Source organism: Leopardus geoffroyi, chromosome A1, assembly GCF_018350155.1.
Source record: "Leopardus geoffroyi isolate Oge1 chromosome A1, O.geoffroyi_Oge1_pat1.0, whole genome shotgun sequence".
In the NCBI taxonomy this organism is placed as follows: Eukaryota; Metazoa; Chordata; class Mammalia; order Carnivora; family Felidae; genus Leopardus; species Leopardus geoffroyi.
In genome coordinates, this window is record NC_059326.1 from 141334222 (window position 1) to 141351490 (window position 17269).

A 17269-nucleotide genomic window follows, 5' to 3' on the forward strand; every position below is an offset into this window, starting at 1 on the left:
AGGTTTATTGGTTAAAAAGCCCTGAACATACATAATTACTAGTGATCTATGTTTGAAAACCCAAAATGTGGCCTTTGACATAGATGGAGATTTTAAAAGAAAGGATAATGTCTTGAAAGGATATGAAGGTCTTTGGGGCATGACCCATTTTAGAGGAGCATGTTGGAGACTTGGAAAGTTTGGGATCAGATAGTGGAGGCTGGCCAGACAAGGAGAGAAACTTTGGGGTGATAGGACTTGCTGATGCCCAGGCTCCTCCCCCATGAATAGGCAGCTCCTGGAGGGAAGTCCAACCTGGGTGCCGTGAGCCTGTGGTGGACTTTCAGCTGGTATCTCAGTCCATTGAAGGTATTCATGTCTTCATGCCTGATTTTTTTTTAATAATGATTGGATACATGTATATATTGCAAAACGATCACCACCATAAGTCAACATGCATCACCACACATAATTCCACAACATTTTTTGTGATGAAGTCTTCGTTTGAGACCTATTCTCTTAGCAGCTTTCAAATTTACATTACAGTATTGTTAACAGTGGTCACCGTGCTGTACATTATATCCCCATAACTTAATAAGTGGAAGTTTGTACCTTTGACCCCTTAACCCATTTCTCCATCCCCGCACCCTGCCTCTGGCAGCCAACCTGTTCTCTGTATCTATACATTTAGTTTTTTGTTTTCCATTCTGCATGTAAGTGATATCATGGTATTTGTCTTTCTCCGTCTGACTTAATTCACTTAAGATATCTAGGAGATAATCTAGGTCCATCCATATTACTGCAAATAGCAAGATTTCCTTCTTTTCTGATGGCTGAATAATCGTGTGTGTGTGTGTGTGTGTGTGTGTGTGTGTGTGTGTGTGTGTGTATGTGTGTGTGTGTATTAGAGACAGAGAGAGAGAGAGACCACATTTTCTTTCTCCATTCATCCATCAGTGGATGCTTAGGTTGTTTCTGTGTCTTGACTAATGGAAACCATGCTGCGGTGAACATGGGAGTGCATATATCTCTTTGAGTTAGTGTTTTTGTTTCCTTTGGATAAATGTCCAGGGGTAAATTGGCAGACCATATCGTAGTAACATTTTTCATTTTTTTGAGGAACCTCCAAAGTGTTTTTACATAGCACCTGTGCCCTTTTCTTCACATCTTCACCAACACTTGACATTTCCTATCTTTTTGATACTAGCCGCTTCAAAAGATGTGAATTGATATCTCAATGTGGTTTTGATTTGCATTTTCCTGATGATTAGTGATGTTGAGCGCTTTTGCATGTACCTGTTGGCCATTTTTATGTCTTTTTTGAAAAAGTGTCTGTCCAGATCTTCTGCCAGTGTTTAAATCAAAAAAAATTTTTTGGCTTTTGATTTGTAGGAGTTCTTTATATATTTCGGGTACTAATCCCTTACCTATGATTTACAAGTATTTTCTCCCATTTGGTAGGTTGCCTTTTTATTTTGTTGATGGTTTCCTTTGTTATGCAGAAGGTTTTTAGTGTGATGATGGTAGTGTCAGTTATTTATTTTTTCTTTTGTTGCATTTGTTTTTGCTGTTGTGTCCAAAAAATCATAACCAAGACCAGTGTCAAGGAGCTTAGTCCCTATGTTTTCTTCTAAGGGTTTTATGGTTTCAGATATTGTGTTCAAATATTTCTTCCATTTTGAGTTGATTTTTCTGTATGGTCTAAGATAGTGGTCCATTGTTATTCTTTGGTATGTGGCTGTCCAGTTTTCCTAGTACCATTTATTGAACAGACTGTTTTTTCCCCATTGTATATTGTTGACTTGTGATAAATTAGTTGACCATATATATGTGAGTTTATTTCTGGGCTCTCTCTTCTGTCCCACTGATGTATGTTTCTTTTTTTTATGCCAACACCATACTCTTTTGATCACTACAGCTTTGTAATGTAGTTTGAAATCAGGGAGCATGGTGCCTCCAGCTTTGTTCTTTCTCAAGAGTGATTTGGCTATTCTAGCAAAATATTCTGGACTAGTGAAGGGAATCCTATGTTTTCATAGTATTTAATTCATCATAAAATGCCTCCTTCAGCATGGAGAATTTCATCTAGAATCAGGAAGTTTTCATTTACTGAGACATCTGGGAAAGGAAGGGAATTGACTTTCATAGAAAAGTAGATTCTGTCAGTAGCAAAGTTTACACATTCCAAGAGAAAGAGATCTGGGTGAGAGGTGACAGGCGGGGAGACATCCTGGTGGCTCTTGAAAGACGAACCACTGAACCCACGCAGTGCAAGCCAACCTGTCATGGGCTGTGAAGCTGCCATGCACGGTGTAGGCCCACCTGTGCTAATTCGTGTTCATGCCAGAGATGAGCCAAGTACATTTTGTGGCCAGTATGAAGAACAGCCTTCCCCCACCAGCCGATGCTTGATCTTTCTCCTTTCTTTCTCAGTTGGACCCCCAGCTTCCTCGTCACCGGTCTTCCCACAACCACGTGTGCCCACATTCTACCCATCTGTCACCCCCCCACCGTCATCATGGCTGTTTGTGTGCCTCAATGCCCTCTCCTCTCCAGTGCGGTCACCAGGCTGTGCTTGTCCTTGGGGGCCCATGCTGCCTGATGCACGGTGGGCCCTTTGGCCGATGGTTAGCTTGAATGGAATTGAATGTCTAGGTCCTGGCTTCCTGCCACCTACAAATCCTTCCTGCTTCCCAGGGAGAGCAGGCAAGCCCTTAGTACAGGACTTAGGGGTGCAGAATACAGAAAAGAGGGCCACCTCTTTTCTGATGCTGTAAATAGAAACATCTTTATTGCCGTGAATTAGCTGCTGTTCTGAGAAGAGTGGAAACGCAGAGCTCAGATACCCTGAGCCATTGACGTCACCTAATGGTGCTGCACAGGCCTGGAGAGACACTTAGATTTTCCAATAACAAAGAATTTTTATGTCTCTGGCTGGCCACAGTGTTTTTCCTCCTCATCGGAGGAGGCTGGAGTGAATGGTGATGAGTCTGTGACGGGAAGGGCTCCCCAGAGGTGGGAGCAGCCTGTCTGAAGGCGGTTCTGGCTGTGCTGATTTCTGGGATGTTAGCCTTGACGTCAAGATCCACCCATGGGTTTGCATTTTAACAAGGAATGAAATTGTAAGCCAGGATGCTATCTCCTGGTAGTGCTTGTCGTCAGCAAAAATCCCTTTTCCTGTGTGAGCCCTGTAGCTTCTTGCCAAGGAGCTGGAAGTGGTCAGTGAGGTTTGTCTGCTGTAAATACCGTCTCCCCTTCCACCACACACACTTGCTCCCCAAATATGTACTAAACACCTGTACTGGTGCCAGGGACAGTCTCTGCCCCAGAAGCTGTGGGGGTTACAGACTGATAAACAGGACGCATTTCTAGAGCGCCGTGCAGGGGAGGTGTGAACTGAGAGCAGGAGAAACAGAGAACGTAGGACCAAAGGAGACTGGCTAGAGTTTTTTTAGGTGTCGTCTAGGACAAGGGGTAACAAACCACACCCCACAGGCCACATGTGGTCTGTCGTACACGTAAAGTTATGTGGGAATACAGCCACGTTCTGTGTTACATAGTGGCTGCTTTCACGCTACAGCAGCTGAGAAGTTACAACAGACACCTTGTGGCCTACAAAGCCTAAAATATTTACTCTCCGGCCCTTCACAGAGAAAGTTTGCTGACCACATTTCCAGAAGGTAATTTTCTTTTTCGAACTACCCGCCTTCCTAGGCCAGGTACACTCTTCCTGGGATCCCAGAAATGGCCTCTTCCTGTCAACCCTGCACCCTGGGGCAGAGCCCGTCTCAACCTCTGTGTAGCAGTAAGACGTGAGGACCTGTTTCCTTAATGCTTTTGCCTTTTCACAAGGTATAAATCCAAATCCAACTGCGTGACTCAAAGTGGAATTTCGGGGACCTGCCTCCATGCTCCAGGTGTCAAGCTCATGCTGGGAAAGGAGACTTCTAGGATCCCAGCTTCACACCAGCTTTTCCTAAGCTGGCATCATCAAAGCAGAGGGGCCTCACCACTGGCATCCCTATAGTGCCCACCCTTAGTGCGTCCCCCATTCTTGCTTTTTCCTCCAAGCCTTGGCCATGAGAATATGGAGAGCCCGGCGCTCCCAGAAGCCAACATGCTGCAGGCATGGAGCCCTGGCAGAGAGTATGGGAAGCCAGGGGGCAAGAGGGTGGTGGTGCCGCTGGCGGTCTTGTGTCCTTTGGCTCGGATCATCTGGTCCCTCTTCTTGTGGATGGATGACTCACGGGTCATGGAGAATCCCAAGAGAGGTGCAGAGTTTGCCTGTCCATTAAGAGGAAGGTCGTTGTGTGTGTGTGTGTGTGTGTGTGTGTGTGTGTGTGTGTGTGTGTGTGTGAAGTTAGGGAGCACAGACACCCAATGAACAGCTCCAGAAAATATTCCCTGTTCTACTAGGTTGTAGCAGGGGAAGGTCCTGATCAGGCTCTGAGGTGGCATGCTGATTTCTGGCTCATCAAGGTTCTGAGACAAAGGCTGAAGGAAAACAGAATGAGAGCAGTCTAACCTGCATTTTGCACAGGACTTTCCAGACCTGGTGGTAGTGAGGGAGGGGAGGGAGGGAATACTGGAATTCTAGTGACCACCTCCACATCCTCATTTTAGGGAAGAAAAGTTGTTTCAACAGTGAAAAAGAAGGGAAGGACCTAATCTCTGAATGAAGAATAGCTATTTAACTTGAATAAGTTTTGCTTAGTAAAAACACTTGTTTCTTCCACTGCAGACTGATATAAGCATTGTAACATCCTAACATCACTCTGGGGACAGACGTTTGGGGTCACTGTTTTAAAAGCACTTTTATCTGTGTAACTTGTTTGAGAATAATAGGGGCAGAAATGAGGGCTGAATTGTCCAAGTTTGCAGTGATGGATTCTTGCTTTGAGATGAACTTTTTGGGGTTCATTCCTATTTTGTTGTATAGTATGCTATTTAATCTTGAAATTGTAAAAATTAGGGAAAAAAATAGAACTTCACTACAATTATAATGCATATGACTAAACCTGTCAAAAGTGCCTAAGACAAGATACAGAGGGTATAGAGTGGCAGGGAGTAAGAAGGGTGAAAGAACAGGTCTTCCCTTTTGGGAAGGCTTTGTGTGGGGACGGAGGGACTAGGCCCTGAAGGCAAAAACAGTGGAAAATTTTAAGGAATCAGATTAAGCTCAACATAAGAAAGAATTAACAGAATGGGCCAAGCTCCTAGGTAGTTTGTGGCTAGTGAGTTCATCACTAAGGGAGGTAGTCAAATAGGAGTATATTGAGCACTCAGTAGGAAAAGCTGTCTGGGGAGGTCGCTCACTGGCCAGAGGTTAGGCTAGGTCAGTGGTTTCTCCCAGTGTAGTTCCCTGGAGCTGCAGCAGCCCAGGAATTTGTTATAATTGCAAAGTCAGACCAACAGAATCGAAACTCCAAGGGTGGGCCTAGGCAATCTGTTTTAACAAGGCTTCCAGATGATTCTGATGGGACTCTGAGGTTGAAGAGCTATTGGACAGGATGAATGGCTGTCAGGCTCTGATACTATGAAGTTGGATCACTGGTTCATCAGTAGGGTCTGTTGTGGGTTAAATCTAGTCGGAAAAGATTTTTTTCGCTTGTGGCAGCCATCCAGCCCTCCTCTCCTGAATATGGGGACCCTGACCCATGTTGCTCAGGACCTTGCCTTGCAGGGGACCCCTAGAGCTGCATATCCAGTCTTGAAATGTGGCTAGAGATGCGCTCCAAGTGTAAGCCACGTGCTAAATTTCAGAGACTTAGTATGAAAAAGAATGTAAATGATCTCATTAAAAGTATCGTGGTCTTATACTGATGACATGTGGAAATGATACTTGCACATATCGTACCTAAAATATCATTAAAATCCGTTTTGCCCGTTTTTACTTTTTCATGTGACTGCCAGAAAATTTAAAATGACACATGTAGTTCGCGTTTGTGGCTCACACTGTATTTCTGTCAGGCAGCTGGTTTCACCATTCCCTCCCCTGTCAAATCTTACCCTGAATCCCCCTTCCCATTCACAGGTGACAGGGGCTGACAAGCTGAGCACACCGTCTGGTTTCAGCCAGTGAACCGGCAGCAGATGGCCTCCCAAGAGATGAGGCTAAGACCCATTCTCCAGGCCCCTGGCAATGCTCCCCCTGTTATGGGAAGATGATCTGTTGGGCACTTAAGCAGGCCTTTAGGGAACACTTTTTTTGGGGGAATTGTGGGAGCACCTTTCATTAGTTCTTAAACTGCAGCAAAAAGCTCTTATTCTTAGAGTTCTCCAGTAGACAGCAGGAACCCCAGGTGCCTTGTCCTGTGACAGCCTTCCGCCCCCTGCCACAAGGCCCATCCCCATTCCGCAGCCCCAGACTGGCTTTCTCTTAGGTCTGTCCTTGCCCTTCTCTGTTCTTAGGCCTCTACTCTCCCCACATTTGCCAACTTCTGTTCCCTCTGGTCCTTTCCTTCCTGGCAGGTGGCTGGGCTAATAATAAGCCTTTCCATGATTTTTGGACTTCTCCTCTAGGGCGTGGCAGAATAGGCTCCTCAATACTAAAACAGTCCCGTAGCTCAGGCACTCTCTGTAAAACTGAGAGAAATGTCTGGTGCAGGCAACAAGCAGAGACAGAATTACAGGCTGCTTTCTGCTCGTTGCTAGTGATAAATATGTTTGAATTTGTCCTAAATGCCCAGGATTTGAGGTCTGTCTCATGTTTTTAATGGCATGGACTGTTTGCAGCTTCCTTGTTCTTTGGGACTCTACCCAGCTTCTCCTCCCTCCGAGAAAACTTCCAGAACCTGCCAGCCATATCTCCCGGCACCTGCCATGAGGCGATGGTTTTGCTTCTCTTCTGCATTGCCCATTGGACTCTTAATCTTATCCTGCTTTGGATCAGTTCTCACCTGGGGGCAGGGACCCCACTGTGTGTGCCCAGGAGACATAGGGAAGTTATTATGAAAACTAATGTTTACTCCCTAACACAGTAACCTTTGAAAGGCATAGGAGATTAAAGATGAAGCTTTTATCTAGTCCCAAATTAGTATTATGTATTGAGTATTGGTCTGTATGTAGCTAATATGTCACACATGCTCTAATGTATTTTCCATGTTCTCCCAAGACAGTCGGAGAAAAAGGGAACTGCGATTGAAAACATGACCTCATTCATCCCGGGAAGTGGCCACTCACATTTAGAAATGTTTTTTATGTAATCAGTATATTAGCATGATGTTGAATTTATACGCATGTACTTGACTCACAGTAGGTGCTCCAAATAATTGTTAATGTATTTGATAAAGCCACTAAGTAAACACCATTTTTCCATTTAGCTTTAGTACATTTTTACATGAAGCTATTTTTTAAAAAGTCCCCCGATGTTGCAAAACCACATTTTTCCCCCTGAGAACTACATTTGAACTGCCGAACCCACAGCACTCCTAAGTGGAGTACCTGCTAAGGGTCGGAGGGTGCAGACGAGTGGGAGGTCATGGCAGGGAGAGGGAGCACGAGGGGGGCAGGGACCCTGAGAATGGAGAGATGGGATTACATGTGTCGGAAAGTCTTGAGTCAGAGGAGAGGAGAGACACAGCTTCATGGCGGGCATTGATTCTGGCTGCCGTAGCCCATCATGACAGGCTTCAGAAAGTACCCCTGGGGTCTGAAGCTGAGAGGGCATCACTGTGCTCACCAGGCACAGGGTGAATCAGGCACTTTCTGGCCAACGCGGACCCACACTGAGCCTGGTGGGGGAGCAAGAAGACACAAGTGCCTTCACCCTGTTGGAGCAACGTGGCCCTGTGTGTTCAGCAGCACCACAGGCCTGGGGCTGTCCACCCTGCGCAGTGATGCACTGGGTTCCTTTGCACTGTGTGATCCTTATCGCATCCTCTCTGCCATGGCAGTAGGTATTTAGCCCACGTTGGGGACAGTTAGGAGTGGAGGATAGGAAAAACAGAGGGAAGGGACTTAAAATTCTGAGGTGCTGATCAAGTTGGCCTCCTGTGAAGCTGTGCATGTCCTCTCAGTAGTGAAGCCCAACCCAGCTCCAGTGGGAAGCCCTTAGCTTGAAGAAAACCACTTTGATTTGAGAAAAGTAAGATCGGTTTGGTAATAAGCAGTAAAGAGGCAAAGACACATTGAAGACAACGAGGATTTAACGAGGAGATATTATGTTTGATTTGGGGAGAAGGGATTTTTTTTCCTCCAAAATTTAACAGAAATTCTAAAGGTTGCATTTTTATATAATCTGTCATTCAGACTATTGCAAGATTCTGCTCACTGTGCAGACTTAGACTAATTGAGCCGAAGAGATTTTCACATTATCTTAGACTTGATTGTTGAAAGGATTGCTCATTTAGCATTTGTGGATATTAGCCCTATCTGGAATTTGTTTTGTTTTCCAAACTAACAGTTGGTGGCTGACTTCTCAGGAGGAATTCGTTTACTTCACATTGAGAACTTTGCAGTTTGGGGCATGCTTGGCCTTAGCTGAGCATTCATTCATCCAGTCAGTGAGCGTCAGTTGCCCCTGAGTCCTTTCGCCCAGTAGAAGTCACAAGGACAGATCAGACTGAGGTAATAGGTTTCTCCTCACATCCACTCCTGCCGAAATCCTTGGCTGGCTAACGGGAACCCCCACCATCCACTCCGTCATCTTCACCCTAAACCTGGGAACCACCTTTGGCACGCTTGGTTTCTTGTGTCCCCCACATCCTAGAAGACATTTAGTGTGAAGATTGTGTCTTCCTAGCAGTTCTAGACTCTGTGCCTTTCTCTCCATCCCACTCCATTTTTATCCCACTGTGACTTCTGGTTGTCCTGCTCTGGCCACCCATCTTCTCTCTGCCTCTATGAAGAGATAGACTGACAACGGCTCAAACAGGCCCAGGAGAGGAGATGTTTTAATTTTCTGGAACTATGTGAGTCAGTTGTTAAACCACCCATTGTTAAAAATACAAGTTATGGAAACATGCAATTCAGTTTTTAAAAACTTAATAGTAAGCACTCAAAATCCATCACTTCTTCAGTGTTTTACTCCATTATACTATTACCTGAGCTCTTGAGGTCATTTATGTTTGTCTTAGCTGTGTGTTGGAAACACCGTATGAAGCTCAGCTGCCACATCCAGTGACGTCATGTTGGTAGCTTCAAACAGCCATGCTGGGAGTGTGTTTAGACCAGGGAAATGAGCAAACACTACAAATCAGGACTTTTTAAAAATTTTAGACAAAACCTATTTAGCTTATTAAGTGCTCTTTTTAATACCTTTATAGTGAAGACAGACAATGAATGGACAACTCCCTCCCTCTCCAAGCAGTGTTCATATTTATGTATATGTTCACGATTTAGGTCTTGAAATTCATCCTGTAACAACATAAACCCATGGTAAATTCTGAACAGAGAAACACACTGTAGAGAAATGCAATTGGGTAAGATATGTTTGGATGAACACCAAAATGTTTTATTTTCTATTTTGAAATTTTTCTAGTGTTCATTTATTTATTGAGAGAGAGAGACCCTGAGTAGGGGAGGGGCAGAGGCGGAGGGGGACAGAGGATCTGAAGCGGGTTCTGCGCTGACAGGAGCAAGCCCAATATGGGGCTCAAACTCACAAACTGTGAGATTATGACCTGAGCTGAAGTGGGATGCTCCATCAACTGGCTCACCTAGCTGCCCCAAGCCAAAAATTTTTAATCCATATTTGTGGCTTACTCTAGATCAAAATATATCTGTATTGGCTCAGATTTTTTTTTTCCACTGAGATAGAATTGACATATAACATTGTATAGTTTTAGGTGTACAGCATAATGATTTGTCACATGAATACACTGCAAAATGATCTCCATAATAAATTTAGTTAATATCCATCACCCCACAATTACAAATATTTTTTCATATGAGACCATTTAAAATCCACTCTCTTAGTAACTTTCACATATCCAACAGAGTATTGTTAATTATAGTCAATATGCCATACATTATATCCCTAGGAATTACTTATCTTATAATTGGAACTTTATACCTTTTGACCACCTTCACCCAGTTCACCTACCCCCTTCAGCCAGAATCACAGGTCTGTTCCTTGTGTCTTTGAGCTCAGATTTGTTTTGTTGTTGTTGTTGTTTTTTGTTTTGTTTTGGTTTTTGGTTTTTAGATTGCACATGTGGGTAAGATAATACGGTAATAGAGTGTTTTTCTTTGTCAGTCTAGCTTATTTCACATGGCATAATGTCTCAAGGGCCATCCATATTGTTGCAAATGGCAAGATTTCCTTCTCTTTTACAGCCAATATTCAATTGTATATACATTTCACATTTTCTTTATCTGTGTATCAGTTGACAGACATATAGGTTGTTTCCATGTCTTGGCTATTGGAAAGAATGCTACAATGAACAGGGGGTACCTGTATCTTGGCAGAGTTATTTCATTTCCTTCTAATAAGAACCCAGAAGTGGAATTGATGGGTCATATGGTAGTTCTATTTTTAATTTTTTTTTTAGACATCTCCATACTTTTTTTTCCATAGTGGGTAGACCAATTTACATTTTCAATAGCATGAAAGTGTTTATTTTTCTCACATCCTCAAACACTTGTTATTTCTTGTCTTTTAAGCAGTAACAATAACAGATGTGAGTTCATGTCTCATGGTGGTTTTGATTTGAATGTCCCTGATGAATAGTGATGTTGAGCACCTTTTGATGTCCCTGTTGGCCTTTCGTATGTCATCCTTAGAAAGATACCTCTTCAAATCTTCTGTCCCTTTTAAAATCCAGTTGTTTGCTATTGAGTTGTAGGAGTTTGTTACATATTTTAGATGTTAACCCTTTATCAGATATGTGACTCAGTAGTTTGCCTTTTCATTTTAATGATGGTTTCTGTTGCTGTGGGGAAACTTCAGTTTCCTGTAGTCCCAATCTTTTGTTTTTCTTGCTGCTTTTGCTTTTGGTATCACATCTAAAACACCGTCACCAAGATAGATGTCAAGATGCTGATCTTTTAGATTTTCTTCTAGGAGTTTTATGGTTTCAGGTCTTACATTTAAGTCTTTAATCCATTTTGAGTGGATTTTTGTGTATGGTCTAAGTTGGTGGTCCAGTTTCATTATTTTGCATGTAGCTTTCCACTTTTCCAAGACCATTCATTGAAGAGACTGTCCTTTCTCCATTGTATATTCTTGGTTCCTTTGTCATGCATTAATAGACTGTGTAATTGTGGGTATGTTTTTGGGCTCTCTATTGTGTTCTATTGATCTATGTGTTTATTTTAATGCCAATACCTTACTGTTTTGAATACTGTAGCTTTGTAATACAGTTTGAAATCAGGGAGCATGATGACTCCTGCTTTGTTCTTTCTCAAGATTGCTTTGGCTATTTGGGGTCTTTTGTGCTTCCATATAAATTCTAAGTTTGTTTTGTTCTGTGAAATCATCTTTGGAGTTTTGACAAGGATTGCACTGAATGTGTAGCTTCTTTTGGGTAGTATGGGCATTGTAATGGTATTAATTTTTCCAATCCATGAGTATGAGACCTCTCTCCAGTTATTTGTGTATTTCTCAGTTTGTTTCATTAGTGTCTTACATCTTATAGTTTCAGAATATAGGTCTTCCACCTCCTTGGTTAAATTTTTTTTTCAGTGCAGGTGGAACTGGGCCTTGGGGCCCAGGCAGGAGGCCACCCTGCAGGCAAAGGAAGAGCTGGTGGAGGGGCCTTATTTGACCTTCTTGGGGCACAGGTTGTTGATGTGGCCGCATTTCTAGCAGTGGTTGACAACGCAGGGGTGAATGTGAGCATAACACTTGGGGCACATCATCTTGTCTTAGTCGTATTTCTGGGCCAGCTGGTGTGGGGAAGGCTCGATGATGCCACCTTCCCTGCCCAGGGTGAATCACCAAGTGTAGGGTGGACTTTTTCTGAATATTGTAGTCTAACAGACTGTGGCCTGTTTGGTCCTCCACCTATTTGCCTGCAAAAATCAGACACTGCTGGTCAGGCAGGATGCCCTTCTTGTCTAGGATTTGGGCTTTGACATTCTCAACAATGTCACTGGACTCAACTTCCAGGGTGATGATCTTGCCCATCAAAGATCCACATCTCTACGTCCGCTGCAAGGCCATTATCACCAAACTGCTTGGCTACCTTTCATTGAAGAGAAAGAGCCTCCTTGGCTAAATGTATTCATAGGTATTTTATTTTTTTTGATGCAGTTGTAAATGGAATCATTTTCTTAATACTGTATCTCTTTCTGATAGTTTGTCATTAGTGTATAGAAACACAACTGGTTTTTGTATATTGTTTTTGAAATCCTGCAACCTCACTGTATTTTTTAGTTCTAACAGTTTTCTGGTAAAATCTTTAGGGTTTTCTATATATAGGATCATGTCATCTGCAAATAGTGACAATTTTACTTCTTCCTTTTCAATTTGGATATCTTTTTCTTTTTCTTGCCTAATTGCTGCAAGTAGGACTTGAGATATTATGTTGAATAAAAGTGGTGAGAGGACATCCTTATCTTGTTCCAAGTAATACAGGGCAAGTTCAATTTTTCAGCGTTGAGTATGATGTGTCCTTGTCATATATAGTTTTTATTTTATGAAAGTACATTTCCTCTCTACCCATTTTGTTAAGAGGTTTGTTTTTTTTCATGGTGAAAATATTTATAATTAGCTAGACTCACTTTCGGTGCTCTCAGTTTTGCTGGCAACATCAAAAGCATTATAGTCTGGAGCCAGTTGAACATAATGCCTTCTTCCACCCATCAGGCCTAATAAGGTGTTATCCTGGGGCTTATGGGTGGCCCAGTCAGTTAAGCATCTGACTCTGGGTTTTGGCTCAGGTCATGATCTCATGGTTGATGGGTTCAAGTCCCCTGTTGTCCCTATCTGTGGATCCTTCTTGGGATTCTCTGTTCCCTTCTCTCTGTTCCTCCCCCACTCATTCCCTCCCCCCACCCTTCAAAATAAATAAACTTAAAAAAATGTGTTGACCTTGGCCATGTCAATGTCCTAGAGCTTCTTCACAGTTTGTTCAGGTGCTAGTTGGCCTTGACATTCACAGTGAACACTAGTGTCTTCTGCCTTCTTCAAGGCTGTCTTGGCAGTTATGGGGAACTTAATGATGGCATAATAGTCAAGCTTGTTTCTCGAAGAGATGCTCTGTTTGATGATATTTGGGCTACGTTCATTGCTGCAGTGTCTTGGGCTGCTGGAAGGTCAGTGACCTGTGGATCTTCATGGGCGGGGGAGGGGGGGCAGGGGAGCTGCAAGGTGCCTTTCACCACTACTTTCTTGGCTTCAAAGCCTTTGCTTTGGCATCAGATTTGTGGGAACAGAAGTTTTTCTTAGCTTTCAGTGTCACCTTTGTGAAAAACTGTTGAGAATTTTTATCATGAATGGACACTTAATTTTGTCAAATTCTTCTTTATTCATTGAGGTAGATCACTCATCCTTGCATCCCAGGGATAAATCCAACTCGATCATGGTGTGTGATCCTTTTAATGTGGCTTGCTAATAATTTGAATTTGGCTTGCTAATAATTTGTTGAAGATTTTTACATCTGTGTTCATCAGGGATATTGGCCTTTAGTTTTCTTTTCTTGTGGTGTCTTTATCTGGTTTTGGTATTGGGATAATGCTGGATTTTTAAAATGAATTTGAGAGTGTTCCCTCTTTTTCAGATTTTTGGAAGACTTTGAGAAGAACTAACATTAATTCTTCATTAAATGTTTGCTAGAATTAACCAATGAAGCCATCTGGTCCTGGGCCAGCCTGCCTTTCTTTTTTCTTTTCTTTTCTTTTCTTTTCTTTTCTTTTCTTTTCTTTTCTTTTCTTTTCTTTTCTTTTCTCTTCTCTTCTCTTCTCTTCTCTTCTCTTCTCTTCTCTTCTCTTCTCTTCTCTTCTTTCCTTCCTTCCTTCCTTCCTTCCTTCCTTCCTTCCTTCCTTCCCATCTTTTATGGACACAGTTTGTGGTCACCAAAACAACTACAATAATAATTCCACAGATCACCGTAACAAATATTGTCAGAATTACCTAAATGTGACACAGAGACATAAAGCAAGAAAATGCTGTTGGAAAAATGATGCTGATAGACTTGCTCACTGCAAAGTTGCCAAAGACTTTCCGAGTGTGAAAAATACATTATCTGTGAAGCACAATAAAGTGGAGTATAATAAAATGAGGTAGGCCTATAAATAGGATCATACAATTTAGGGCCTTTTGTGTCTGGCTTCTTTTACTTAGCATAATGCTTTCCAGATTTATTCTTGTTGTAGTATATATCAGTATTTCATTCCTTTTTAAATTGCCAAGTAAATTCACTGTATGTATACTCCATATTTTATTTATTTATTTATTTTTAAAATCTAATTTATTTCCGAGTTAGCTAATAGAGTATATTTTGGTTACTGATTCACTCTTCTTTCTTGTAATACACCTGTTCAGATTTTCTACTTCTTCATGACTCAGTCTTTGTAAGTTGTATGTATCTAGGAATTTACCCATTTTTTCTAGGTTGTCCCATTTTTTTCGTATATAATTATTCCTATGAGTCTCTTTGAACCTTTGTATTTCTGTTGTGTTCACTGTCATGTCTTCTCTTCTATTTTTTATTTCTTTTCTTCTCTTTTATTTTTGAGTTTATTAATTTGAGTCCTCTCTCTTTTATTGGTGAGACTTGCTAAAGATTTGCCTATTTTGTTCATGTTTTCAAAAAACCCGCTCTTAGTTTCATTATCTCTTCTTTTTTTTTTTTATTATGAAATTTATTGTCAAATTGGTTTCCATACAACACTCAGTGCTCATCCCAGCAGGTGCCCTCAATACCCATCACCCACCCTCCTCTCCCTCCCACCCCCCATAAACTCTCAGTTTGTTCTCAGTTTTTAGGAGTCTCTTATGTTTTGGCTCCCTCCCTCTCTAACCATTTTTTTCTTCCCCTCCCCCATGGTTCTGTTAAGTTTCTCAGGATCCACATAGGAGTGAAAACATGTAGAATCTGTCCTTCTCTGTATGACTTATTTCACTTAGCATCACACTCTCCAGTTTCATCCATGTTGCTACAAAAGGCCATATTTTATTCTTTCTCATTGCCACGTAGTATTCCATTGTGTATATAAACCACAATTTCTTTATCCATTTATCAGTTGATGGACATTTAGGCTCTTTCCATAATTTAGCTATTGTTGAGAGTGCTGCTATAAACATTGTGGTACAAGTGCCCCTGTGCATCAGAACTCCTGTATCCCTTGGGTAAATGCCTAGCATTGCTACTGCTGGGTCATAGGGTAGGTCTATTTTTAATTTTTTGAGGAACCTCCACACTGTTTTCCAGAGCGGCTGCCCCAGTTTGCATTCCCACCAACAGTGCAAGAGTGTTCCCATTTCTCCACATCCTCTACAGCATTTATAGTCTCCTGATTTGTTCATTTTAGCCACTCTGACTAGCATGAGGTGATATCTGAGTGTGGTTTTGATTTGTATTTCCCTGATGAGGAGCGACGTTGAGCGTCTTTTCATGTGCCTGTTGGCCATCTGGATGTCTTCTTTAGAGAAGTGTCTATTCATTTTTTCTGCCCATTTCTTCACTGGGTTATTTGTTTCTCGTGTGTGGAGTTTGGTGAGCTCTTTATAGATTTTGGATACTAGCCCTTTGTCTGATATGTCATTTGCAAATATCTTTTCCCATTCCATTGGTTGCCTTTTAGTTTTGTTGATTGTTTCCTTTGCAGTGCAGAAACTTTTTATCTTCATGAGGGCCTAATAATTCATTTTTGCTTTTAATTCCCTTGCCTTTGGGGATGTGTCAAGTAAGAAATTGCTGGCACTGAGGTCAGAGAGGTTTTTCCCTGCTTTCTCCTCTAGGGTTTTGATGGTTTCCTGTCTCACATTCAGGTCCTTTATCCATTTTGAGTTTACTTTTGTGAATGGTGTGAGAAAGTGGTCTAGTTTCATCCTTCTGCACGTTGCTGTCCAGTTCTCCCGGCACCATTTGTTAAAGAGAGTGTCTTTTTTCCATTGGATATTCTTTCCTGCTTTGTCAAAGATTAGTTGGCCATACTTTTGTGGTTCTAGTTGTGGGGTTTCTATTCTATTACATTGGTCTATGTGTATGTTTTTGTGCCAATACCATGCTGTCTTGATGATTGCAGCTTTGTAGTAGAGGCTAAAGTCTGAGATTGTGATGCCTCCTGCTTTGGTCTTCTTCTTCAAAATTGCTTTGGCTATTCGGGGTCTTTTGTGGTTCCATACATATTTTAGGATTGCTTGTTCTAGCTTTGAGAAGAATGCTGGTGCTATTTTGATTGGGATTGCATTGAATGTGTAGATTGCTTTGGGTAGTATTGATATTTTAACAATATTTATTCTTCCAATCCATGAGCATGGAATGTTTTTCCATTTCTTTATATCTTCTTCAATTTCCTTCATAAGCTTTCTATAGTTTTCAGAATACAGATCTTGTACATCTTTGGTTAGATTTATTCCTAGGTATTTTATGCTTCTTGGTGCAATTGTGAATGGGATCAGTTTCTTTATTTGTCTTTTGGTTGCTTCATTATTAGTATATAAGAATGCAACTGATTTCTGTACATTGATTTTGTATCCTGCAACTTTACTGAATTCATGTATCAGTTCTAGCAGACTTTTGGTGGAGTCTATGATCTTTCCATGTATAATATCATGTCATCTGCAAAAAGTGAAAGCTTAACTTCATCTTTGCCAATTTTGATGCCTTTGATTTCCTTTTGTTGTCTGATTGCTCCAACAAGAGGTTGTTAAACAACAGTGGTGAGAGTGGACATCCCTGTCATGTTCCTGATCTCAGGGAGAAAGCTCTTAGTTTTTCCCCATTGAGGATGGTATTAGCTGTGGGCTTTTCATAAATGACTTTTATGATGTTTAAGCATGTTCCTTTTATCCCGACTTTCTCGAGGGTTTTTATTAAGAAAGGATGCAGAATTTTGTAAAATGCTTTTTCTGCATCGATTGACAGGATCATATGGTTCTTTTCTTTTATTAATGTGATGTATCACATTGGTTGATTTGCAATTGTTGAACCAGCCCTTTAGTCCAAGAATGAATCCCACTTGATCATGGTGAATAATTCTTTTTATATGCTGTTGAATTCGTTTTGCTAGTGTCTTATTGAGAATTTTGCATTCATATCATCAGGGATATTGGCCTGTAGTTCTCTTTTTTTTTTTACTGGGTCTCTGTCTGGTTTAGGAATCAAAGTAATGCTGGCTTCATAGAATGAGTCTGGAAGTTTTTCTTCCCTTTCTATTTGTTGGAATAGCTTGAGAAGAA

The 17269-nt window shown here is 41.6% G+C and overlaps 1 protein-coding gene and 1 pseudogene across 6 annotated transcripts in view; one reads left to right on the forward strand and one right to left on the reverse strand.

Moving 5' to 3' along the window:
- PDE8B (phosphodiesterase 8B) overlaps positions 1-17269 on the forward strand; it is a 267621-nt gene that overhangs the window by 173905 nt on the left and 76447 nt on the right. The gene's annotated exons all lie outside the window — the stretch shown is intronic.
- On the reverse strand, positions 11348-12708 carry LOC123580118 (annotated as a pseudogene).